General features: G+C 36.4%; 1 long non-coding RNA gene across 3 annotated transcripts; it reads left to right on the top strand.

Moving 5' to 3' along the window:
- LOC149771865 (uncharacterized) lies at positions 1-26,626 on the top strand. Of its 3 annotated transcripts, none has more exons than XR_016418152.1 (9): positions 1-1,061; positions 1,577-1,698; positions 6,600-6,714; positions 23,511-23,636; positions 23,937-24,053; positions 24,906-25,102; positions 25,604-25,761; positions 25,957-26,063; positions 26,516-26,626. It is a non-coding gene; the product is annotated as an uncharacterized LOC149771865 (long non-coding RNA). The 3 variants fall into 3 exon arrangements; XR_016418151.1 differs by having other exon boundaries at positions 2-1,061; positions 23,964-24,053; XR_016418153.1 differs by lacking the exon at positions 23,937-24,053 and having other exon boundaries at positions 2-1,061.
- Positions 26,627-27,333: the final 707 nt, after the last annotated feature.

The raw sequence follows: 27,333 nt of genomic DNA, 5'->3' as shown, positions 1-27,333 counted from the left end.
TCGTGGGCAGGAATATACAAATTTTGGTCGATATACATGATCGTTGTTATCTATTCAAACGAGGGCCATGAAATACATTAGCAAATCCCTACAGTATTTAAGGCAGGCGATTACGAATTATTTAAACCACATTCTTCATCTGTCACAGATTTTATAATCATTTTGAAGTGGCTGCTTTATCTCGAGGAAAACGAGCGGTAAGTGTTATATAAAACAAAATCTTAATAGCAATTTGATCACTTTTGCGTCATTTTACAGTAAGAATAGTAACAAATAGAGGATAATTTCTTTTCCTACGTTAGGCCTAATACCTGGTATGTTTCTTAGTGTGATACACACACACAAAAACCAAAACAACACCAACAACATTTTAAAAAACCCACAAAAACGAGTGGCGCGCCGAAGCCACGGGCTAAAATGTTTTTTTAAATATTTATTTATAGTATCAATCACAAATTGAAATATATCCAGTATTAGCGTTGGAAAAGAAAGTTTTATTTTTGATATATTTTTTTTAAAATTATCTCATCCTAGCGAAACACTTTCTGCAAATGACCTTAATAAAGGAAAATAATAAATTAACCTAAACCACTTTGAATGTCGACCGTAACTTGTATTTACACGGCATCATGCGCGGAAGAAAATACCAACTGAACCGGGATTTCAGACAGCAGATGAACTTGATTCATTGAACTTCATGAGCACAATCAAACAAATGCAACAGTGAAAAAGTGGAACTATGAAAAATCGAGAATGTTAGATTTGCGGAGGATTTATTCCGAATTATTGTCTGCTAATAAAGGATTCATGTCAGTTGCTGTGTCAGGGATGCCCACACAGCACGCCGTCCAAATGTGAAGTTGCGTCGTGCTGAAAGACATAACACTGTGCCATAATTTATCTTATGTCATGTAAAGAAGCTGCTTAAATTATAGTATTTAAAATTTTCTTCATTTTGTAAGAGTTCAAGAAATTAATTCTGGTTTGAAAGACAAGATGACGGTAAAACTCAGAAGACGTAGCTGTACAGTACCGTTGGTGTTTGAGACATCATAAAAAAGGTAACTGCGTTAACTTCGCTTTTTGTTTGGTAATATGTTGGAGATCATCTTTTGCAGATTTTCTTTGAGCTTGGAGTAGCTTTTACATTCTAAACATTTTTATTTGCACTTATCTGCTTAACATGTATTGCTGGGATATCATATAGAATATGAAGTCAGTATAATGGTACTATATTTTAAATATTTGAATGATAAATTACTGATAAATGATATAATGATAAACTACAAAATAAATAATTTGCCCATTATCCAAAATATGTTAATTAAAACAAACATTGAATGTAAATTCAGATATAATGAGCAGTTGTAAGAAGTCAGAAATAACATTTTATCAATTGAACCAGTTATGTGTTATCATCATCAATTGTAAAATAAACACATGGAGACAAGTATGCTTAAATTCTAAAATGAACACACACACACACACACACACACACACACACATATGGTATTTTAATTTAATACAGAAAAGGTGACATTGATATATGCAGACCAATAATTTTTTTCTTTTTCAGATACAAATTAAAAAGCCTAATTCTGAGAGTTTCACCTACAACATTCATGATGGAAAAGGGCCACTAATTAAGAGCTGACATATGTGGAAGAAAAATACCATCCATGTTGAAAAGGGCTAGAGGTAATGTGAGAAAACATAATTTATCAATCTGAATTAACATTATTGTTGCTATTTTATCTCAACTGGTCAAAAGGCTAAGTGGGTTTATGTAATGGTCCAGAGTGTGTTATTTATTTCACATCCCTTCTGTCTTTCAACAGTAAGAAATTAGCTACTTTGGAGTCCATAGTTCTGATCAATTTGTTTATATAAAACTTGGTTTTGGGCTTAAATCAACATCTTGGATAAATCTAATAATGAGCAAAATCCAATTTTTTTTTTTTTTTTTTTTTTTTTTTAATTAACCCCGTAATAGGTTGACCACTGGGTCGGGGAACCATCCCAGGATCACCTTACAATCAAACATTTCTGGTTATCAGATAATCTAGGGATAATAAATATAATCTACAGAGAAAGTAAAAAAGAAAAACACACACACACACACGCATATACACATGCATATGGCCAAAATCTAGGTGACATGGCTTTTGTGATATTACAGTATTTTGTTCCTGTTTACCCTCAAGTCAGAGACAAGTTAAATGTTCATTGTTGAGGTCCATTTTTGAAGAAATTGGTCCTCTTTTTTATTTACCTTGGCAGTGTAATTTTCAATGTTCTTATGCATTGCAACTATTTGCTTAAAAGCAAAAATAGAAGGATTTTTCATATTGAATCTGCAAGTATAAATATAATATTTTGCCAAAATAAGCAGAAAATTACCCAAACTGTCCAGTTGTTCACTTCCTAAAAATGTTTCTTTTTTGGACAGATGTACAATATTTGGGCAAAAAGGTGCAAAAACTTCATTAAAACGGTACCAAAACTGTGAAGTAATACTGCAGTCATAAAAGAGATGCTCAATACTTTCAGTTTCACTCTTACAGAAAGTACATTTGTTGTCATCAAATATGTTAATTCTTTTAAGAAAATCATTAGTAGCGATTATTCTATGGATTAATTTAAAGTTAAAAGAGATCAACTTGGTATCCTTGGTACAGCATTTTGCCCGGCTATATATATCAGACCACTCCTCACTACTTATATTTTTATTTAATACTTGCATCCAAGTTTCTTGCTTCGCAGTGTGTTGCCTTTTAGCTTCCTGTCAAAGATCTTTGTAAATAAACTTGAGTGAATCTTGTTTTCGCAAGTTCGTTATTTTATCATCCTGCTTATCAAAATTATTATGTACTAGCTGGTTTTTTATGGCATCTTTCCATGCTTTAGGAATTCAGCAAAATCCAAGTATATACACGAGGTGATCATGTATAAGATTAGTTGAGTTCTTTTAACCAACCTAAAAGCCATACTTCCACAATATAGACTAAAATCATTAAGTTGTCCTCGAAGTTTGATGAGTGTTAACCATTAATAATAATAAAGTGATCTTTCACCTGACTGAGCATGTTACCACCGCATGCAGTATTTATGCATATAGTGCAGATTTTACTAAATTTAGAATACATGCTTATATAAATGAGATCTAGATTGAAGAAGTGAAGATGCATACAAATACACGAGGTTATAACCACTACTGCTGATTCAAGTTTGATCATACTTGGCCATTGGGCTTCTATAGTCAAGCTTCACAATGATGCTTATTATGAGTGTGATAAAGGTATGTTAATGAAGTGACCTTGCATCTGATTGGCAGAGTTTCTTACGACTTGCACAACAGTGTTTATGGTCAAATTTAGATCTGACTTGTTTAATTATTTGCTTGTATGTCTGAGGCTGTAAGCAAATTCTATGCAAATAATGTGGTGGTTCTACATCTCACTCGCCATTCTTGCTACTGCTCTTAAAACTATTTCTCATTAATTTTATCAGACTTGGTAAATAGATTTATCTCATCAAGATATAGCAAAGGAGCAATTTTGTAAAAAAAATATTCATTCATATTAAACTCAAATTCTGCATCTGATTGGTTGACCTTGCAAATACTATAAGGGCTCTATTTCTGACAAAAAGATTATTTTGATCTAATGTAGCAGAAATGCTTATATGATCAAAACATCTAACATATTTGATAACAAATAAGAAATAGTTTTTCATGTAAATTTGATAAACATTGATAAATCGGTTCATATCATTAAAAGCTTGGAAGAGTTTGATTACATGCGAGACCTTCACATATTAATCATGCTTTATTTAGAGAATTATTTTTGTCAGGATTTAGTAAAATAGGTAAAATCAATATGGACTGGTTTTGTTATGTACAGCAACACTAGTTGTTTACTGAGTACTGAGGGAATTGGAGTAAGGCAAGGGTTCATTGCAGTTGGTAACCTGGTTGACTTGATAACAGGATTGTAACACAAACATTTTTATCAGGAGTCTATCATACATACCATTGATTCACTGCAGATCCTGCCCCCATTAGTTACCTTTTAATACATAAAGCATTTGGGTTTTTTATGTCACAAATCCCATAGGGATTAAAATTAACATCATAGGTCTCACTGGATAATTTTGTATTTTGACATACACCTAATTTTTAAGGTAGAAGGCATGAACCTAATTATCACAAGCCTAGCATTTCTAAATTCACACATAAGCTAAATCTATAATGTGGTTTAGATTTACTTTGAGTTAGGCATGGAAATAGGTTGGCTTGTTAGTGACTACCTGTCACAGTTAGATGAGCATTGGAGATCAAATGCTTGATCTGCAAATGAGCTGCTGACCTTTATGTGTGTCTGCTACAGAGGCAAATATAAAAAAATCTAGATGGTTGAGGGTTGATGAAAAAAGTATGCTAATTTGTTATAGTACTAGTGAACTTTATTCATGCATAAGCCACATACTGATTCTTTTAGCTGCCTTGTCACAGAAAAATATTGAAAATAGCTATTTCTTGTCAAAAATGAATGTAAAATTTAGGAGATGGTGGCAGTGATGGTTCAGTATAGAAATCAATAGCTGCATCAGGAATTAACCTGATTACTGCAGTCAAAATCTCACATGTATGCTTTCTACAAAAATCATTAGTTTGTTTTTGTTAGTATCTTCAGTGTAAAATTATTCTCATTTTTCTGTAATTGGTCATTGTCGGATGAAAATTCACCAGATAAACTGTCCAGTGAGACCATAAAATACACAATTAGAAAATAAAATAAATTTATTCTAGAAAGAAATATTGCATGCAACTCTGTGACACAAATGAAATTAATGAGAAAACACTTAAACAAATGGCTAACATTACTCATCTGGCTTATATAACTTAACAGTTGGCCATTTCACTGTGGAGTAGTCAGGTATATCTAGTATTGTAAGAACAGAGCCTAAACAGTAATCTCAAAACTTTTATCAGATCAATTGCATACTTAGGTTTGGAAAGTATTACATGGGAATTATGTTAATTTTTAAAGATCAAAATGTACCTGCATGTTTTGACCCTACCAGAACCAAACTAAAAGCTCAAATGTGTGCAGTGCTTTTTGCTCGTCACAACATAATTGGGATTATAACTGCTAACCCTACCCTCTAGCACACCTTTAAGATCTTTAGAGTTTTTAAATACAGCCTTCTAATTATATAAGTTTCATTACATTGGTTAATAATTAGTCACATGTGATGACACTTGTAACTAATCAAACCACAGCCACTGAGAGCAGACTAAGCACTGATATTTATGTGGTACAGTGGCAATATACAGTCCGTCTGCTGCACATTTAGTTACCTGCCCATTAAACTGACAACACATGAAACAAACTGGACAATTCTGAAAGCCTTGAATTTGACTTTATTTATCTGTATGGTAGAACAGAACATGAGTTGAAAAGCTTTTAATGAAAGACCTTGATATCAAACCTAATAATAACTGCAGGAGTTATATTATGGATAATTAACCATTCTCTCAGTTTCAAACTGGGCATTCCATCCCATGGGGTTCTAAATGTAAACCAAGTGTAACTGATATCCTAATGAACTGTAAAGACCATAGCAGCACAACAGCAGGGGGCCAGATATGTCCAGATCCAGGAAATCATAGACCAGTTTCAAACTGATAATGAGCCACATAAAAATGACACATCTGCTAGAACTTATGTGATGAAGATAACTTAAACTGCATTATTATTAATCCTCCTCCTCCACATCATCATAATTGAGATGCATCATATATGTTTTATTGTAAAATAGTTTATGCAAAATAATTCAGTGAAGACCTTTACTGCCAATTTACCAGTGAACCATTTGTTTCAATGAACATATTTTATGTTGTAACAAGGAGCATCATTTAAACATTATGATACACTTATCATACCTGTATATGAAATCTTAATACTAATACTTATACTTGCAATACTACTACTAATAAAAACACCTGCATTGATAATTTGATTATGTTCAATTGGACTTGTATCTAAATGATCACCAACTGTATGAAAAGACATATTTTAATATATAGATATTGGATGGAATACTAGTTACCACAATTGAATAGTCATATGATAAATGATATATTATTATTTTAAACAATTTATATTTGCAGTGAAACATACTTTTACATTATCTTCCCATAAATTTCATTTATAGAGCAGTATACTCTGCATTCATTAAATTACTGAAATGGTTAATAATACAACAACAAATACTGCAACTTCCAGAACCACAAAAATCAAAAGATATAAACAAAAACTTCCCTACATGTATCAACAGTTGTCACTTTATAGACAGAACCATGAAGATTTAGGACAGGATGTTAACAAATTAGGTATTCAAGTTAAAAAGAAAAAAATACCAAGTAAGCTTACTACCAAAAAAATCAAACGTTAACAGTGAATTTTAGTACATTCCCAGGAAACAGAATATATAATTTTTCTTAACTTGATCTGATACATCTTAAATCTATAGAAAATGATTCATATTGTATGACTAAAATATTATGTAAACAAAAATTCCATCACTTTTTTCAGATGCAACATGCATACCCCAACCCATCCTTCTTGATCATAAAGTATACCAGCATTCCACTATAAGATGGGGAGCTGTAGTTGCTCAGTGGTTAGCTTTCTGGACCTGTGAAATAAGGTAGGTTCAAATTCTACCATCGGACCAACCTGGGTTAGCTACCATGGTGCGTCCTTGGGCAAGGCACTATACTTAAAGTGCCTTGGCACTAAATAACTTACTTGTGTTGCTTTACCATAAAAAGCCAAACCAAACACAAAACAACAACTTTAAAATATGAGTTTTGTCACTACTAAGTAAAGGAAAATCATACTGAAGAAATGTTTTTGTTAATACAATTTAATGGATCTAAAAATCTCTTTCTTCTGCAGGAGTTTAAAATGTTAAATTAAAAAGGTCATGGTACACATTGCTTTGTTCGTACACATCAGGCTCCGTATCCCATATCCAGCTAAAATTTTCAGTAGAGTCTGAATAAAAAATATTTTAATCTGGATGATAATATTCTTTCTCCATTCATATATTACACCACCAAGATTGATCCAGATAAGATTACATTTTACTATAACACTGATGATGAGTATGCCTCATAACAACTGACAAATGTGGAGAGAATGGAGTTAAAATGAACTCTGATTTCTTTTCAGCCATAACACAAGATGATCATTTATTATGAAAAAACCTGAATAAAGTTGGAGTTCATAACCATGACAGTCTTGATACAATATAAATTCAATATATTATTGTTGTCTTGAGGTATAGTTCTGTATATTACAATCTCACACAAGATCAGGGTATATTTTAGTACCATACAGTTAATTCAGGATTGTATTAATACCTATTCTGGTGAATGAAAACTGAATAAGTTTTACTATTTTGGAACCAGTTGCAATAAAGTTCACTACACAAGAGAAAATATGACTTTACTGTAATATCTAAAATGTAAAATCTGCAAACAGAATACTCGCTTGACTTTACACTTCAACTATATCATAATATTTATTTGAAATGAATTTATACAAATGGCATTAAATTGGGTTTCAGGCTGGTAATGACAATGGTCACACTGACTTAGACCCAGGGTGGGCAACCTTGTGACCAATTGCCACAAGTGGCAAATTGGCCATGTAAGTTTGGCTCAGTTGTGGCATCGTATGATGTTTTTCACTTCTCATTCGCCACACCTGTGGCTACATTGAAAAATAGTTTGCCCACCTCAGACTTAGACAACTAGTAAATTATGAAAGAAAAATGTCATTAAATTATGCTTTTCTGGATTGCTAGATTAATAAGTTATTGTTGACTTGAAGTTAGAATATTATGTCAGTGAAGATAACACTCACAGTGACTTTGACATTTTGAGCTTTTTGTGAAGACATTGGAATTATGTGTGTGAAGTGCTAGATTAAGTGTGTGTGTGTGATTTGGATTTGTTACATTACAAAAAAATGTAATGTAATTTAAAAAATTACTAGTTTAAAAAAACCTCAATCATATCATGGATTAAGTAATGATTAAATTGTATTGCAAAGATCAAATCAGCAAGGATAACACTCACAATGACTTGGGTATTCTATATCCCTAAGAACATTTTTGGACCTATACTGTATAAGAAATTGAATCATGTATTGCAGCATAAGAAAAATTTCTCAGGCATGGAATTAGAGTCTTAAATACAGAAAATCAGTACATACACGTGTTGGTATGTGAAGATAACACTCACTTGACAATATAGCCAAGTTCTTATAACAAATGATATAACTTTATGTAGTTTGCTTGTAAAATAAGTTAGGAATGAATATTAATTATATAATTTAGAATAGAGAAAAGCACATTAAATTCCATCAATAAATATTTTGTGCTTAAATAAAATCTTAAACAAAAATGTACAAGTCCAAAATATTTTGTTTTAGTGCTATGTCTTACTACCCAAATAACGGCCATGTATATGTGTTCCAATGTCAATTGTCATCGGAATGAGTAGTCCAAGTTTCAGGAATAGCTCACACACTTGGCAGCCTATATCGACACTCTTCCACTAATTTATGTGTAATTAATATACTTACAGTGCTGTCTTTATCCTGGTGGAGTGAAAATATGACACTAGCAAATGGACACATTTTCATGTTCCATTGACATACATTTGAATTTGTTGCAATGCAATGGTAGTCGAGGTACGCCAAAGTTTGTTTAAGTAGGTTCATGTGGGGAATATGTTTCTTGAATGAAACAAAACATTGCTTACAGTTCCAATAGGCAAAACATATTTTTATTTGTTTCCTTAAAGAATAATGTTTCAGCTTAACCCGATTTTGGCATTCCTGACTTTCATCGCTTTCCAGCCAACTGAAATGTGGGCCAACAAAACTTGAAAACAGGTCCGGTTCTTTTGTGAGAATTTGAATTTATTAGAGAAAAGACATCAGGATAAGTGAAGTCTGACAAAAACATTATAACTTTACTTTGTAGAAATGCATTGTTATTGGTTACCAGTTGTGTGTGATATTTCAGAAAATTTGACTTTCATTACACTGTTAGTCGACATCAAAACGCTCCACACAGCACCCTTCGTTAGGCAGTAAGACCCATCAGCCCCCCAACAAATATATTGGGTGATGTGTCTTATGTTATCGGACTAGTCCAAAATATTGCTTAAAGTTTCTAAACTATATACAGAACAGTAAGAAACAACTTAAAGAAAATAAATAACTTTTAAAAAAGCTCATAGTAATTGCAATATTAGTTAGAAAGCTGCTGAGCTGTCTTCATACATGCAGCCCACAACACCTTATATACTTATGACATATTGCATAAAAACCCCAGCTTGTTAGAACCTTTAAACAAACATAGGACTTAGTATCACAAAAGTACATTTAGTAAATCTGCACAATAATTATATTTAAAAAATTACCAACTTAATAGTTTACACATTAGTACCTAATGATTTTATAGCCAAGAAGAAAAAAAGTTGATTTCTAGTGGTACATGCCATGTTTACTGCTGCTGCTCATAGCAAGAGTTCGAAACCTGTGTTAAGCTATGCACTTTTACAGTATGATCGAGATACACCACATGACAAGATTAGTCAGCATGTGTTTGTATCAAGTGAAATAAAACAGAGAAAATCAAAACTTAAACACAGTGACATACAGAAACTTAATATTGGTATAAACACATTGAGAGTAGTGAAGTGGGACGATATAGCGTCAATGGGACTTACCATTAAAAACCACCCTGGGACGATATAGCGTCAATGGGAAATTTAACATTGTGGAAACCCCTGGGATGATATAGCATCAAGGGGAATTTAACATGGGAATATGGGACTGTTTAGCGTCAAGGGGAATTGAGCAGGGTGGGACTGTATAGCGTCAAGGGGAATTTAACATGGGCAAAAAAAAAAAAAAATCTTGGGCCTGTTGAGCGTCAAGGGGAAATGGAGCAGGGTCGGGACCCTATTTTAATAAGGTCCCGACCTGATGGGTCTATGGAAATGGAACAGGCGAAAATTGAAACAGGGAGGGGTCTCTATTTTTTATTTTTTTTAAAACAAAAAAAAAAAATAAAAAAAGGGTAGGCAGTGAAAGTCAAGATCTTTTCGAAACCTATGAGTGGCCCTGAAAAGGGCCTTTGGGTTTATGTTAATATGCCCTTAACATAAAGGGCATCTGTGACTTCTTCTTGTCCTTAGGCTTCGCCTGACTGCAGGACCATAGACTAAAACTCTTTTGAGACATCCTTGCCTCTCCACATAGATCCTACGTATCCATAGGCTGGTATCTGTCCTATGGACAACTGTCCACTTGGATCGGATGTACATCGGTATGTCTGTCCTGAACATCATCGAAGACACAAGCGTAGAAGATTGAACGTTGGTCCACATGTTGAGGCGCCGAGAACAGGTGAAGGAATGCAGTGAACTACACTTATTTATAGGGAGAGGAAGGATTGAAACGGAGTTCACTGACCAATCCAAACACGCGTTACAAAATTCAGTCAGCCCACATCCAATCCGAAGAGAGCAGTCTGTGACATCATGTGGTCTATATAGATTTGCTAGCACCTGTGTGCAGTCAATTCATGCGACAGTTTTTCAACATGACGGAAACTCAGAAAACGATAAATTGGGGTGCACCAGCTGTGGAGACTACCCAAGGGAAACCGGACTTACTTTCAGAAGAGGTGAATTGGGATTTTGTGGATTTTCTTACCTCGCAAGAATTTGTTCCGGAACCTTCGTCACCTTCTCCTTCATTACCACACGTGGAGAAATTTAGACAGAGACAGAAAGAAGAATTGGAGAAATTTATACAACAGCAAAAGGAAGCGGAACAAGCTTTTCTCCTACAGCAACAGCAGCAAAAAGAAGAGGTAAGAAAAAAACAAGAAGAAGAAGAAGCAGCAGCAAAGAAACAATGGTGTGAAAATCAAATGGTCACGGTACTGTTAGACATTTTAGCGGAGTTAAGAAGTCTGAAACAAATGTTATCAGACTTCTTTATTACGACCAAAGAGAATACGACCTTCCCGAGCTAAACACTCCAACCCTGTGACTAAGCCTCCCGTGCCACCCTTAGTGATTTCAACCAAATCATCATCATCAACACTACGCAGTCCAGAAGTAGGCCTTGGCCGTGGCAAAGGCTTAAGGCAGTTAATGTTGATTGCTTAAACTCACCCCTACACCAAAAAAGGCCCTTTTCAGGGCCACCCACGTCTGTCGAAAAGAGATAGACTTTCAATTGCCAACATCCATTCAAACTATAAAAAAAACATTTTACCTCTGTAGTACGTGTGTATGAGTGTGTGAGTGTAGGTTCTTATTTTAAAATCAAAACCCAAAGACACTTACCTTTTAATACCTAATTTATTCTTTTATAAATATTTACAATCCAATTCACAATTCACAACAGAGCATTTTAAAAAGTTCATAAACTTCTTCTGTCTCATTGTTCACTCTCTGAGTTTTTTGAATTTCTTCACCACCACAGTCTTTTCCTCCTATTCCTCCTCACTTTCTTCTCTTCTTCTTTTCTTCTCCTGTTTCTTTTTCTTCACCTGTTTTCTTCCTCTTCTTCCTCTGAAGAATCCCTCTCTTCTTCTGACTCCTTGTTTCTTTTTTGGGCAATCTGGAGACCAGTGTCCTTTTTCTTGACAATAATAACAGGTATCTTGACTTTTGTCTTTTCTAGCCCCTTTTTTTCTTTTTTGACTGTCTGGACACTCTGAAGACCAATGCCCTTTCTTCTGACAGATATAGCAAGTATCTTGACTTTTATCTTGAAAGGAAGGAGAGTAGTCCCTCGGCTGGTCTGAAGAGAATTTTTGGATGACCCCTCGCAAAGCTCTGATGAAACGTTCGATCTGGGTAGTCTCTTCCATCGTTGTGCTCGGTTTGAGAGTGAAATGAATAGTGAAAGGACAAGACACATACCCTTTTATATACGCTGGTCTGCTATGACTATAAATTAGTCCATGGTGTTTAAACTTTAGTCATTTGACTTTTTGCTATCAAGATGAAACGATCCAATTCATTTGAGAAGAAGGAAGAAGAAAGTAAGAGGCAGAAACGTGCTTTATCGCCTCGTACCAGGGCTGAAGTCTTGGCACAAATTCATGCCAGTGATTTTGAAGAGGACATGAGTGAACCAGAATCCAAACCCTCTAAACAAAGTTCACCAACCTTAGTCAACCGTGAAAAGTACTATTCCATTCAAGAGACGGAAGATCATCCCTCTAGAAAATTTAGAACTACAACTTACAAATACACGGTGAAGTTTAAAGATTTCAAGTCCGAAGTACTGTTAGAGAAAGCAGAAGGGTTCATCACCGAGATGTGGATTGAAATGCTCAGCATGTTTGGCCTCTCCACCCTGTCTGAGCGAAGGACAAGAACGAGTGCATTGTTCAACTGGTCTGCGCACGTTTGTCAGCCCTGCCTGTTACCAACAACATTTGAAGATGCAAGGTTCACAGAAGAAATGTGCTTGTCAGCTGCTGAGATTGTGCCCTACCTGTGGACAAGGCATACTTACCAATAATGCCAAGGCACACCTGTGTCGAGGAAAGAAAAAATGTCACATTTGCTGCCACATCGTGGACTTGGAACACGAATGCTATGTGCAAAAATACCAACCCCAACCAGAGAAAGAGATCGGTCACAAGAAGAAAGGCAATTTCATCTTTTTCGATTTTGAATGCATGCAAGAGACTGGTATTCACATTCCTAATTTCTGCGTGGCTCATCGAGCGTGCGAGAAGTGCATTCAAGAACCTATTTTCAGTCATTGCCTTCACTGCAGCAAGATTTCTGGAGGACGTGAAAAAATCTTTCGAGGACCGAACACGCTAGCTGATTTCGCTCGATGGGTCTTACACCCCATCGACAAGACGTGGATCCAAGAGGACATCGAACGTTACGGAGATTGTCATCGTCATGCCACAGTGATGGCTCACAATTTCTCCGGATACGATGGACAGTTTCTTCACAGATACTATACAGAACATGGCACCGAACGTCCTAAAGTCACTTTGAATGGAGCCAAAATCATTTTCATGCAAGTGGGACAAGTACAGTTTAAAGATTCGATGAGTTACTTAGCCATGCCTTTGAGTCGAATGCCTAAAACGTTTGGAATGACAGAAATGGCTAAAGGGTGCTTTCCACACTTTTTCAATACGGAAGCCAATCAACACACCGTTCTACCCCATTTGCCCGAGGCTCACTATTACGACCCTGACAACATGCGTACCGAACAACGAGAAGCTTTCTACGCTTGGTACCAGGCTCACGCCTCTGACCCTTTCGACTTTCAGGAAGAAATGCTAAAGTATTGTCGTTCCGACGTGGACATTTTACGGCGTTGCTGTGGAAAATTTCGAGAACTGTTCATGGAACACGGAGGGGTCGATCCTTTCAAAGAAGCTTGCACCATTGCCAAAGCATGTTCCTTAGTGTACCGGCAATGATTCATGCCTGAAAACACCGTGGCTGTCATCAGTCCTCAAATGACCAACTATGTCAGACGTCAATACTCGGTCAAAGCCCTACGCTGGTTACATTACTTGTGCGACAAGGAAGACAAATGGATTCAGCATGCCCGCAACGGAGGGGGTGAAAAGACCATCAGAATGCATTCGGTCGATGGTTGGGACTTAGAAAACCCCAAGATTGTGTACGAGTTTAAAGGTTGCTTATTTCACGGATGCCCCGTCTGTTACCCTGACCGTGGCACTAAAAATCAGTTTTTACAATGAACCATGGAAGACTTGTACCAGGCCACATGTCAGCAACGCCTAAAGTTAGAACAGGAAGGATACTAAGTGGTGGAAATGTGGGAACACGAGTACCATCACCGTTTGAAAACCGATCCCGAGTTTAAACACCTCGTGGAAAGTTACCAGTTCATGGACCCCCTGAACACGAGGGATAGTTTGTACGGAGGAAGGACCAATGCCACCAGTTTGCTGTACCAAGCCGACGAAGAGAAAGGAGAAGAAATCAAATACTTAGACGTGTGTTCACTGTATCCCTACGTGTGCAAATATTGTCGCTTTCCTGCAGGGCACCCACAATTGTTGACGGAACACATCGATTTGAAAAACATTCGACAATATGAAGGCTTGATCAAATGTAAAGTTTTGGCTCCCACTGACTTGTACCATCCCGTTCTACCTCACCATTGTCAAGACAAACTGATGTTTCCTTGTGCCGTACTTGTGCTGAAACGTGCAACCAAGACCAGCCTTGTCAGCACACCCAGGAAGAACGGGCCTTGACGGGGACGTGGGTCAGCGTAGAATTGTTCAAAGCTCTGGACATGGGGTACCAACTGTTAGAAGTGTATGAAATTTGTCACTTTCCCAAGACAGAACAATACAACAAGGGTGACCCCACTCAGAAAGGCATTTTGGCAGACTACGTGGATGCCTTTTTGAAACTAAAGCAAGAAGCCAGTGGTTATCCGTCCTGGTATCACACTCCCGAAGACCAAAAGACATTCAAAGAGAAATACTGGGCACAAGAAGGCATTACTTTAGATCACATCGAGAAAAACAAAGGCAGGCGATCGTTTGCCAAAGTGATGTTAAATTGCTTGTGGGGTAAAATGGCACAACGACCGTGTTTACCCAAGACAGAATATTTGACAGAACCTTCCTGCTACTTCCAGATGATTCACAACAAAACTAAATTCATCAAACACGTGGACGTCGTTCGCGAAGATTTGATCTTAGTCAATTACGAAGAAGATCTGGACTTTGTAGAAGCCGATCCTTTTGGAAATGTCATCATTGCAGCTTACGTGACAGCTCATGCTCGCTTAAAACTGTACGAAGCTTTAGAACTGTTAGGGGAACGCGTCCTGTACTTTAACACGGATAGTTGCATCTACATCGATCACCCGAGTCAACAGCACCCTAACATCGAAGGAGACCGTTTAGGAGCCTGGACAGACGAGCATTCTGACGACAAGATTCTAAGTTTCGCCAGTGGCGGTCTTAAAAATTACGGCTACGAATACCGGGACAAACAAGGAGAAGTGCACACGAAGTGTAAAGTGAAAGGATTGACTCTGAATTATCGTACCAGTCGAGTGGTGAACTTTGGCGTATTGAAAGAAGCTTTGCAGTCTAGAGAAGATGAACACTTTAAAGTGACCACCTATCAACCGAACAAGATTGTACGTTTACCCACTCACCACATCGTCAGTCGACCCTTGGAAAAAGTCTGTCAAATCGTGTATCAGAAGCGAGTGCGGCTTCCCAATCACTTTATATTGCCATATGGACATGTCGGTATAAAACATTGGTTGTAAGTGGATAGCCACTCACCAGAAGCATGACTACGCCACAGCAAGAATCAAGTGAGAAACCTGATGAGAACTCCAAGTTCAAACCCTACCATTTTCCAGTCGTCTTACCTGACTATTGTGATTGTGCCCGTCGATTGGACACATTTCAGAAATAGTTTACGGATAGGGAAGGATTACCTTCTTCGCATGTTTTAGCTAGAACAGGATTTGTCTACTTGGGACCTGAGTCAGGATTGGGATACGAAGTACAGTGTTTCGCTTGTGGACTGAAGTTACGAATGGATCTATGTATCTATAAAGGTTCAGCTATTCTGGAACACACTCGATGGTCTTTGCACTGCCCTTACCTTTCTATGGCCTTTCCACCCATTACACTACGGTACAATTATGACGGTACCTTAGAGACAGTACCTTCAAAAACTAGATACAAAAAAGGAACGATGTACAAGCTTGAGACTGCATTGTGACTAGTATAAAAAGGGGCTATGGTCAAGATCGATAGTTCATTGTGACTACCAAGACCAAGCGAACAAGATGAATCCTTTCAGAGAAACACAAAACAAGTTCAGAAAGGCACAATTCAAGTTTGGGGCTTCTGAAGTGGAATGTGATTGTGAGCCTTGCGATGGGAACGATGCTGTACGCTGTGACCTTAGCGATGCCGTAAAGCATCATGAGAACTTTGTTCTCACTACCCCTCTCATGGAAAGTGATGCTGTGCGTGTCAAACCTGAGGGATGCGAAAGCGATGCTGCTCGTCCTCTTGGACACTTTACTGGGTTTCATTTTAAATGTGGATGTTCACCTTCACGTCTACCCCCCTACGGATGTCATCCAGACTTGAGCAAACTCCTGTCCATGTCACCCAGCCCTCATCGAAACGAACCTGTGAAAGACGAATATTCGTTCCCTGTGTGTTTGTCGGAATACTGCGACTTTGAAAATCGTCTTCAATCATTCAAAGGAAAATGGCCTAAGTATCTGGGAGGACCGATCCCCAAAGAATTAGCCAGAGCCAGATTTTTCTACTTGCACGAAGGGGATAAAGTCAAGTGCTTCAGTTGCGGTGTGTCACTTCACCACTGGGAACCACAAGATTCGGCCTATCTAGAACATGCTCGTTGGTCACCGAATTGTCATTACTTACCCTTAGTGGGACCGAGACATTGAAGTAACTTACCATGTCGTTAAAGAAGAAACCAGATTGGTTAGGAGTCAAATGTTGGACATCATCGAGACCAGTATTTAAACTTCATTTCAAAAACGATATTGAATCATTACCTAAAGAACTGCAAGAGAAGATTTACAAGGAAGTTTGGCAGGGGCTTGCCAGAGTGAAATCTCAATGGATAACTGTAGAACTTTTATTCCGAGAAATTCACAAGAGATAAGTGAAAAAAGTCAACCAGTGTGTTAGATTTCTCTGGGTCAAGGGTGCATTCATACTATTATATCGCTTTAGACCGTTTACATCAAAAGAGTTCAATGAGATTCTTGAACGTTACCCTGAATGGCAGTGGTCTGAAATTACTTACTATGTGGATTACTTTTGCTCTAGGAGAAGATTGTGAATTGTACGTTTTAAGTGATGATCTTGGTAATATAAGATTTTAGTCTTAGGGGGATGTTTTCCTTCACGTCTGCGCTTTAACTATAAGAACCTACAGTATTCGTCATTCAGACCGTGTGATCGACGAGAGAATCTAATCCGAAACCGGCTAAGCAATGAAATTATCTAAATTACACTAATAAATACTTACATAAAATATATATATATCAAATTTGGACCAATGGCGAAGACAAGGATTCGGTCTCCCCGAACTATCCATTTATGAGAGGCGAGTGTGATCGACGAGGGAATCTAATCCGAATCTAGCCAAAAGTATTACAAAATAAATACACTCACAAAACAAGTACCAAATTCTGAACAATAGAAAAACTCATTTTATCAAAACTAGCCCACTGACTGATAAAACTCTACAAACAAATATCATTAAATTAAAAAACACCTAGTTCAAATACCAGGAAGAAATATACAGGGGGTGGGTGGTGGGAAAAACAAAACAAACCTTCTCCACTTCTCCTAACTTAATACTCACCTAACACCCTAACTAACAGCTCCAAAAGTCTATCTTCTACATAGGTGACAGCTAAGACAAAAACTAGGTATAACCATATAGTCCCAAAATAGAACGTATAAGGTGGTCGCAAGAATAGACCATCAGGGATCCCCCGTATTAAGACCCTAAACTTACACATATAAGGTAGTCAAAAAAACCCAACGACTATCGGGCCCGGCGGCACAATGCTGCAAATATAACAAATATATAGAATACCACCCCAAAAATTACTTGTATAAGGTAGTCAAAAAAAACCCAGTGACTATAGGGCCAGCAGCACAAGGCTGCAACCAAAATTTACAACTAGATAATTAGGACCCAAAAACAATTACTCAGTAAGATGGAAAAAACACCAACTCCATCCAGGGCCAGCAGCACAAGGCTGCAAAACCAATCGACAAATACTGTCACCTAAAAGCTAACATCGACCTCAATAGACCTCTATCTCTCTTAAAAACAGCACAGAGTTTTTATGATTCAAAATTCCAAAGACGGAAATTTAGAACAAAAACACCCTGGATCGGAAAAACCCTGCTAACCTGTGGCAAGACAACTCCGCCCGAGCCTGACCACTTTCGCCCTTTGCGACGGACAGACATCAAAACACATACGTGCAGTGCACGCATCATAAATTAAAAATACGGACTAGATCGGGTCCAATCCCACTAGTCGCTAATCAATGCAAATGAATGACAGAGTGTGTGCTGGGTCCAATCCCACTCAAACAAAACATAGGCCTTACAATCAGATTGATGTGTACACAAAAGTACCTTGACCTGACGGCCCAATCAATTAGTGTTCTGTGAACACAGATATGCCTGGAGGAAGTGGCTCCATTCCTTCCTCCAAGGAGTAATCAGTTAGGTGCCTGTGGCATCATAAACCAGTGGTACATGCTCAATGCGAAGCGCACGCCACTATAATTCAACTCAACAACAACAACAATCGTTCAGACCATTCCACGGAATAAACAAAGAAGATGGAGGTGACAAAATTATTCAATCTATTAAGAGATATCTATTTTTGGATAATGGATGTTGAATATGTTGTAGGAAGAATAGAAAAGGAATGGAGTGATGGAAATAGGCAAGACTTGTTAACTATTCAAGTCAAAGGACTAAAGGTGGCCGGAGATCTCATCGCAGGGATGATAGAAGAAGAAGTCAACAAGTCAAGCGGATTTACTGACCCAAATTATGTCAGAGTGGGAAGTTTGAAGGAAGCACTGGACCATGTCATCCAAGTCGGGTGCTTCCTGGAAAAAGTATTGTATTGGATGGAGTGGTGATACGTAAAATGGGGGTTCGACCAGTTGACAAAAACGGAAGAAGTAATGAGGAAAGTGCTGACGGAAGAGGTAAAGAATATCAAAGAAAAGTGGTCTAAGGAAAGAAAAGAAGAAGAAAATAGAAAGAGAAAAAAAAGCTTTGAGAAACTCAACAATAACTGGATAAGAATACAGGAGAAATTCCGAGTGATAGGTCATCCTGACTGGATGCCTGAGTCAGAAATAAAGAAGAAGATGACAGGAATATTGGTAAAAGTTAGAAGATGGTTGAAGAAGTGGAAGAGTTAGAAGAAGAAGAAACCCAAAGGCCCTTTTCAGGGCCACTCATAGGTCTCGAAAAGATCTTGACTTTCATTGCCTACCCTTTTTTTTTTCTTTGTTTTTTTTGTTTTAAAAAAAATAAAAAATAGAGACCCCTCCCTGTTTCAATATTCGCCTGTTCCATTTCCATAGACCCATCAGGTCGGGACCTTATTAAAATAGGGTCCTGACCCTGTTCCATTTCCCTTTGATGCTCAACAGGCCCAAGATTTTTTTTTTTTTTTTTTTTTTTGCCCATGTTAAATTCCCCTTGACGCTGTACAGTCCCACCCTGTTCAATTCCCCTTGACGCTAAACAGTCCCATATTCCCATGTTAAATTCCCCTTGACGCTATATCGTCCCAAGGGTTTCCATAATGTTAAATTTCCCATTGACGCTATATCGTCCCAGGGTGGTTTTTAATGGTAAGTCCCATTGACGCTATATCATCCCACTTCACTACTATTGAGTATATATTTATAAATCTGAAATGGTTAATTAAAAATAGTTATTAGTCAAATTAACAAGGATGCCAGTTACTAGCTTTGATGCTCTGTTTTTGTTAACTGAAAACATGTAGACTCAAGCCACAGCTATAATGATAATTTCTGGCACTTTCAAGGCTGATATAGCCCTTTCATTAAAACCTGCAAACATTTTTGACAATTTTATCTGCACACATTGCTGTACATTTCATACACATCTGACTTGCCAGTATTTCTCCCAGCCATTGAGCTACCATTGGCAGAAGAGATCTTTTTGCGAAAAATATTTCCAAATCAAATCCTGTTTGGTTACTTGTAAATCGACATGGAATAGCACAACCCTAGCACAAATATTACTATCCCTACTTCATGGAGACATTGAGGCTATGACATTGTAGCTACTCAACCTTCTGTCCTATGACCATTTTGAATTTTGCGCTAGATATGGCTGTTACCAAATACCGGTGTCTAAACAGTACATAGGTGCTTTCTGGAAAGATTTGCATGCAGTAAGATTGCACATCAGATCCACAATATTTCCATCAATATCAACACAGATTGGAGGGGGGCCTTTGAAATTGTTTCTACATATTTAAACAGGTTTTCAATGAATTGTTGCTTTTTGTTTTTATTAGCAGGTATTTATACATTTATAAAATGAGTGTCCTGTATCACAATATGTATCAATCTTCCTGCAAAAAAGTTTCCCTTGTTTTTTTGCTCCCAAGTTACTCCCATTTTATTCTTGATAAAAGTAGCTACCCCTCCCCTTACATCTCCTTATAATCATTCACAATTATAACCCCATTTAATTTTTCCTCATATGAAGTTATTAGTTCTTTAGTCAACTTATTATGTGTTTCTTGTATGAAAATCATATCATAATTTGTCTTGTTGTTTAGTTTAATTATTTTTTCCCTATTTATTCAGTTTAAATTTGCTGAGGCTATATGGAAGTTTTTTATATCCATTTTCGCCTCTCCACCAGGTTGTCGCATTTTTGGTTATACATTAAGTATTATTAGTTTTAATTTAGAATTGAAATATCACCTAGGGGATCAAATAGTAATTTATTAGTCAACATGTAGACCCACTCCATGACCTTCTTGAATCTGTAACCCAGAAATTCCGATTAACTATGCATCTTTTAGAATCATACAATACATTATATAAAATATGGTAATGTATACCTTAAAACAATACTGCATTTTAATCCAAGTTTCCAATTTTGCAAGAAGTTGTCCCGCACATGCAAAATCATCTGCTACCCAATATGTAAACTTGTCGCCAGAACATAAATTCTCAAAAAATTCCCCAGCGTATAGTCTGTTTCTAAATTCTTTAGTAATTTTCCCCCATCAACAAGACGCAAACACATTGCATCCTATTTCATTGTTGTTTCTCTTCCACATAATAGCTTATTTTTTATGAAATGTTAAACTTTACTAATCTTTTTTCAAGATCACTTTAGTTTGCAAAAATATATCTTGTCATTTATTGGCATTCTACATTGAATTTTGTAAACTAGCTATAAACCTGACCTAATTACTCAACTTAACTGCTGACAGAAACAGTCTACAGTAAATGTATTTCATTTCTATAGCTCGATGGATAAACATTACATCTTTTAAAGCTGTGCACAGAATAGGCCGACATATCACGAGTCAGGAAAACATGGGGGTGGTATCCCCTGTGTCCAAAATTAATATCATTTTGAATAGAATATTCTAGTGACAATTGCCTCTTTTCAAATGGTAAGCATTGCTTTTTTTATTTTCGTCAATCTGTCAAATTTGGTATGCATTTTGCTTTAATATTTGAGATGGAAACCTTAGGTGCATAGAAATGTCAGACAGCATTGTACATCATGGATGGTGTCCAACATACTTTTATGATCATAAAACAAAATCCCATTGTTTTAGTTATGGCCACTGATTTAAAAAATATTCATCCAAGCTAAATATAATAATAATAATGAGGACTTTGTATAGCGCCTAATCTTTAGAAGCTCTAAGCGCTTTGCAACATTAGACAACATAAAAACATACACAATGATACGATTACAAAAACAAACACCATGAAATTAGAAAACATAAAAAACATGCTGAGAATATTTAAGGTAGTTAACATTATTAAGTCATTAACTTTGTTTTTGCAGTCAGAATAAGTAGTTTTGAGAGCACTCTTGAATGGGATCACTGCGTCTTTGTGTCTAAGTTCAGTAGGCAATTCATTCCATGTTGCTGGGCCCTGGTATGCAAAAGAATGCTGTCCATGTGACTCTGTTTTCATAGTGAGAATAATGAGTATATGATTGTCGGAAGAGGAGTGTAAGTATCTTGCTTGTGTGTACACATAGGTGAGGTCGGATAGGTATGTTGGACTAGAGTCTGTCAGTGAAACGTAGCACAGAGAACTAATGTTGTGTTTGATTCTGGATCGAATGGATAGCCAGTGTTGGGTACAGAGCAGTGTGCTCTGATTGTGGTACTCTAAGTATGATCCAAGCAGCTATGTTTTGAACTTTTTGAAGTCTCTGCAGTAGATATTAAGATGAACCAGACAGAATTGAGTTACCATAGTCCAGTCTTGAAAGTAGTAATGAACACACAAGTGTTTTAGTGGCATCAACTGAAAGATATCTGAGAATGGAGCTGATGCGTCTCAGCTCAAGATATGCAGCCTTGCATATGTTCATGACATGTTGGTGCAATGTGAGAGTACTGTCCAGAGTAACACCTAGGTTTTGTACTGATTGTGTGAATTTAATGTTGGTGTTGCTGATATTTATTGTGTGAGGTAAAGGACGTGAATGAGAAAGTCTTTGTGTTGTAATCAGAATGGCCTCAGTTTTATCATCATTCATCTGCAGCTTGTTACAAGTCATCCATGATTTCACATCAGAAATGCACATCTCTACACCTTGGATGGTAGCATCAACTTCAGTTGGGTGGCTAGATTTGTATATTTGGGTGTCATCAGTGTACAACTGGTGAGACACTGGATGATGATCTATGACACTTGAGAGCAGCTGAGTGTATAGAGTGTAGAGAACAGGTCCAAGAACAGACCCCTGTGCAACACCACAACATAGATCAACTGGGCTGGAGTGTAATCTATTTGCAGACACAATTTGTGTCCTGTGGCAAGGGCGATATGCAGATTGTACATTGCTAAAAAGACTGTTTGAATTCAGACAAGATGCAAGCTGGGATTGAACAACCTTTTGTAAGATTTTTTATATGAATTGGAGATTAGAAACCGGGCAGTAGTTCTTTAAATCCTTATGGTGTAGTGTTAGTTTCTTCAGCAGAGGTTTTACAATGGGAGTTTTGAAAAATGATGGAAATTATGCTGATGAGAGAGAGGTATTAATAACATCAGTTAGTGAAGGCAATACTGGATCTAAGCACTCAAGCAGCAGTAATGTTGGAATTGGATCAAGTTCACATGACTTTGGTGCACTCTAGGATGATTACTTAAAAATGCATTTATTGGTGGTGAGAGACTAAATACATGACTTGATACTTGTGTTTAGCATTAATTGGAAAGCTGAAGATTAGTAATCTTTTGACATACATATCTTAATTGTACCATTTAATTTACAAAATTCAATGTAATTTGCATTGGTAAAATGTGTAGCACAAGAAAAGTCATTATGAATCAGAGATAAATCATATCTTTGTTTTGTCTGGAGCTTGACTAATTTATTGCACATTTCTGTACACTATTTTGTCTTTAATCCAGGATTATTCACTGCATTCGGATGCATTTCATGGTGAAAATTCACCAGCTGGATTTAAAAGTGGTGAATATTGCTAGCGATTGTTCTGCAAACCCTGTATGCCACAAGGAGTCAGTGTATTCAAGGACTCATACAGTATTTACAAGTTCTCATTGACATTTCAGATGAAAATGAAGAACTGAAAAAAGATGAAAATCTCAAGTGGAAACCTTTCTGGTCAGCCATCTCATCCAAAACCTCCTGAAATGGAGAGTATTTTGCAGACTCCAAGATTTCCTCTTATCCTGCTGGTATGTTCTCTTTTTATTTTTTATCAATTGCTTTTATACCATGCCACAATTGGAAATTCTTTATCAAAAGTATGTATAAATTTCATCATTTTTCTGTCTGTTTAATAAGATGTGTTTAAGAGTACTTACTTACTCATGATGCTGTATATATGAGATTAGATGTTTTGTTAAAAAAGAATGCATTTTGTGATATATTGTATCACTGCTTTATATACAGTGGTCATTGCAACCAGTATGCATTTTGTTTACATGCCAAAAAATCCAGTCTGATTTCTTTGTTTCTTTTTTACTGCAATTAAGGAGTAGTGATAATCTTTATACTCTTAGCTGCATCCAGAAGGACAACACCATCACCATCCCCATCCACTCTGGAGTGGAGAATATAAAGATTTCTCTCTGCCAGTTCCTCTGCAAGTAGTAAGTATTGAGGATGGAAAAAAAATGTACATTATAGAATAATGAAACAAATACTACAGGTGTTGACTTTTATATAATCTCTTATTTCATTTACAGCTCTCTAAATACGAGTAGGTCAACTATACACTGTATTTATGAATTTAATTCTCATCTAAGGTAGTAGAACTGTTTTATGTTTGACAAAATGTTGGGTAATTTGTGGCCATACACTAAAAACACATTTTGTAGCATTTAAAAATGCTTATGTTCAATGCACGTAAAACTCATTGGTTTGTTGTCACTTCAGTTGATAATAGTCTTGTCATCTTGTAGACATTTTGAATGTTAGTGTTCAATGCTAAGGTCATATACATTGATTCAACATCAAAATTTGTTTGCAAAATGGAAGATTATGACATGAAAGCACAAGCTCTTGTAGCTTAGATACTGTTATTTCAGAACATTGTGAGATGTTAATTAATTAAATTATAGGTCATAAAACATACTGTTCAAGACTTATTTGTGCAAATAAACAATGAATTGTTTTTCATTGATGTGTCGACTGTTCATCATTCCATTGGTTTTTTTTATTTTTCTTTCTGATGTATACCATTGTCTTGTGTAAGTCAGACGCCTAAACCATCTACATTGAATGCAGACTTTACAGACACCAGCAGTGAAACAACATATCCAGGGAATAAAAAAATAAAGGATTATGGGAAAAGTTTTCATATAAACTGTACAAAAACCATGTATTTCATTCCATAAATATATTTCATTGTTAAACCCATGTTCACTGTACAGATCTTTTTAAGGAGTTTATAATAATGATCTTGATCTTTCAAAACTAATTTCATCACAAATCTGTTACAGATTTCCAGTTCAATGTACTTATGAAACTGGACACAAATATTGAGAATTTGTTGGAGCAGCTGGCCCTCCAAGTTCATACACAAGGCCCAGACACAGAATATAGAGAAGAAATTCTTGCAATGCCATGTGATTCAGTGGAGGAACTAGAGGGCCTTTGCCAGAGGTTGGAGGAGAATCCCAAACTCTCCAAGAAGATGGTAAATTGGGGCTTTATTTTCTATTTAAAAAAAACTGTTATAACCTTTATTTGCTGTTGTGAACCTCAAAATAATTTATGCAAGTTCTGCAGTGCCTGTATAATTATTTTTGGGGGTGGGGTGAACATGTAGTGGTTGGCTGTTTTGTCTTACGGATGTAGGCCAAAACATGTTTAGAGATGAACATGTAACAGGTATTTTACTACATATACACTATTACATATTATGTGGCTACTTTAATTCAATCCTTGAGTGAATGTCATTTATGAAGTTAATAGATTCACGGTGGTTAATTTGGTTTATAATTGCTATTAGTACATTGTGTTGCATAGTTATGTTATCAAATTTTTTTCAAGTTAGAGAAATTAAATTTGCTTGCAAAACCATGGCAAAAAATAACTATATACAAGCATATTTTGTCACATCGATCATGAAATACTACTACTAATAATAATATCAAAATCAAATTAGTAATATTATTATTATTATTATTATTTTCAGATATGCTACTTGAGCTCCCTTGGCAGGTTTACAATTGGGGATAGTGTCTGCAGGATGATGAAAAAGCTTAAAACAAAAAGACTGGCCAGAGTATAGTCCAAAGGGACGTAAAGGGAAAAAAGCATTTCAAGAGCTTGTGATATGTTAGGTTTTGATAAGTAAGTATGGCTTGATTTAAATTGTGTTTTTCATGTGACTTGCCAGAGATTTTTAAATGAATTGATAAAGTAACTTGAGACCACATTTCAAAGTACATGTTTTAAAAATATTCCATTGATTATTGCTGGCATTTAGAAAAATGCAATGCATCCTTTGTTGTGAAACTTTTTTAAAACATTGTATTACTCTTGCAGAAGCCTGCTTGAAAACTAATGGCAAAGCAAAGGCAAATGGAATGGAAGAGACCATATCAGAGACCCTCAAATATGCACCCAACCAATGCAGAATGATAAAAAACAAGGTAATCCAAATGACTCTTATTTCATCAATATTGGATTCAGTTTCGTCTTTTAAAGCATAGTATTTGCAAAGCGGATGCATTTCTAAACTGATAACAAAATCAGCTTATCCTATTGCCCAGGACTATCAAAGCTAGAGTCCAGCTAACTACAATATGCATATATCTTGTCTGATCGGACAAGTGCCTCCATTTGGAATTTTTATTCACATGAAATATTTGGATGAAATAAATTCATCTTTGTGCAAATTGATTGCACCATCCACTTGCCAGAAATGATAAGTAAGTGCAAAGTTATCTTGTATCATGGCTTAACGATAGTAAGGGAAGCACAAGTGCAGTGAAGAAAATTTCATACATTTTTATAATGCTGATTAACATGACTTCTGCATATGTAACTAGTGCTGAGATGATATGACTTTATTTAAGCATTACAATTTTGTTTTAATTTGCAGGTGCCTGAGCAGAAGAAGTAATAGATAAACTTTACAGTGGAGTTGGAGACTGATTCTGATTCATAATCTTAATTAAATCTAGAAAATAAACATTAAAGTCATATTAAAATATCTGTTGTATTGTTTCCTTCTTTCATTTTTCTCTTAAAACAAATGTCTGAACCTTTAGTCTGTAAATTCAGTGGATTCCTTATCAGCCCATCTACTTTTACTTTACACCATGCTACTTTAAAAAAAAATGAATTATCCCCATTGGGGTAGGTCCCCCCAACCCCCCACCCTACTTTGTCAACTTACCTGCCACATTTAGATCTAATGGAAGGCCCTGCTGTAAAGCCTGTTAGTAAAACTACCCAACAAGAGGATTTCATACATTTGCAACTCCTAGGTGGATGGTAATGTTTTCATTTTTGTAATGTAGATTTGGACATTCTTGCCACCAGTATGGAATATGTGTTTCAGAAACACAAGCAGCTTTCATCAGATTTGCATATAGGTTTTATATGTTGTGAGTATGTTGTAGGAAGTTTTTTTAAATAACATCATATGAGATGATGCCAGTGGAAATGGCAGAAAAGTGTCTGTATTGTTCACCAACTACACCTTGTTCTTACAAAATGTGGCTGTTACACATTCCCATGATGATGTCACTGACAGCCATCAGTGAGGAATGCCCCAACAAGCATAATACAAATTGCTTCCATTGTAATTGTTACAATTCCATTCTGACCACTCCAGTGTCCTAGTGGTTAGAGCGTCCGCCTCAGAAGCGGGAGGTCATGGGTTCAAACCCCAGCCAAGTCATACCAAAGACTTAC

Source organism: Sinohyriopsis cumingii, unplaced genomic scaffold, assembly GCF_028554795.1.
Source record: "Sinohyriopsis cumingii isolate HCF-2022 unplaced genomic scaffold, ASM2855479v2 utg001621l, whole genome shotgun sequence".
NCBI lineage: Eukaryota > Metazoa > Mollusca > Bivalvia > Unionida > Unionidae > Sinohyriopsis > Sinohyriopsis cumingii.
The sequence above is the reverse complement of the archived record's forward strand: the minus strand, read 5'-3'. Positions and strand labels throughout refer to the sequence as shown.